Here is a 1,483-nt window from a genome sequence, read left to right as displayed (position 1 = left end):
GTGGGGGCAGGGCTAGGTGGGGAAGTGGGGTAGGTGCGGGTTTCTTGGGTGGGGAAGGGGGAGGTAGGTGCAGGTGACCCGAGGCAGGGGAGGGGGACCCTGGGCGAGGAAGGGGTGGGTTGCAGGGTGAATGGGGGGGCATAGGGATGGCTGTATGGGGGGTAGGGAAGGGGAGGTAGATGCGAGAACCCTGTAGTGTGGGGACAGGGACTTGGGATCCCGAGGTGAGGGCAGGTCTTGGCGCTGGACATGGGGGGAAGCTCAGGGCTAGGGGGTTAGAGGTGGAGGTAGGGGAGGTCCTTGGAGTGGCTGAGAGCTCAGGGCTGGTGTGGGGTTGTGGGGGGGGTGTGTGCCGTGTTTGCGTGTGAGAGCCTGTGTGGACCACTGGTGCCCACTGCTTGTGCCCCCGAGCCCGAGGTGCAAGTGCAATGCTCCGCACATCTCTTCGTGTGCAGCCTGCAGTCAGGTGCGTGCATCATATGCCCTAGCCGGTGTGCAGCACTGAGTGTGAGTGAGTGTGCGTGTGTGCCTGGGATGTGTGCAGGGGCCAGGGTGTGCAGGCCTCTCTGCGCAGTGCCTTGTGGATACAGTATATGTGTGTGTGTGTGTGTGTGTGTGTGTATGTGTGTGTAGGGGTGGAGGGATGAGTGGGGCTGTGGGGCTGGAGAGAAGTAGGGTGGACTGGCTGGAAGGATGAAGGGAGGGAGGGAAGGAGAGATGGATGCGGTGCTGAGCAGAGAGAGGCAGGGATGGATGCAGAGCCAGGGGAAGAGGCGGAGGAATGGGCAGAAGGACGGAGGGATGCGGGGATGGAAGGAGGAGTTAATTAGGGGCCCTAGTGCCTGGTGTGTGTGTGTGTGTGTGTGTGTGTGTGTGTGTGTGTGTGTGTGTACGCACAGGATCCAGCGCATTGTCACGGGGGAGTGAGAAGGTGTTGGGGGGGTGGGTCTGTAATATCCGGTGCATGTGTCTGTAACACCCACTGCTTCGTCGTTGTGGTCACTTGTGTGTTGCAGGGTGGGGGTCAACTGTGCTCCTTGTGTGTCACCGAGTCCTGCTTGTGCCTAAAAGCAAACAGCCCGGACGCTGGAGACGCACAAGACTGATGCTCCCTACAGCATCCCCCCCCCCACTGCACTTCACTGCACAATGCACTGCATCCTGCACCCCATTGCAGCCCTCCTGCACCCATGACACTACACTGCACCCATTGCAGCCCCACTGCACACTGCACCCCACTGCACCCTCACTGAACACTGCAACCCATTGCACTCCCACTGAAACTACATCCACTGCACCTCCATTGCACCTTGCACCTCATTGCACCCCCACTGTATCATTGCACCCCCACTGAACACTGCACCCCATTCCACGCCACTGCAAACTACACCCATTGCACCTTGAACCTTATTGCACCCATACTGCACCTTGCACACCCCCACTGGACGCTGCATACTGCACCCCCCAGTGCCCGCCGCCCCCG

The sequence above is a fragment of the Alligator sinensis genome, unplaced genomic scaffold (assembly GCF_000455745.1).
Source record: "Alligator sinensis unplaced genomic scaffold, ASM45574v1 scaffold647_2, whole genome shotgun sequence".
NCBI lineage: Eukaryota > Metazoa > Chordata > Crocodylia > Alligatoridae > Alligator > Alligator sinensis.
Note: the sequence above shows the minus strand (reverse complement) of the source record.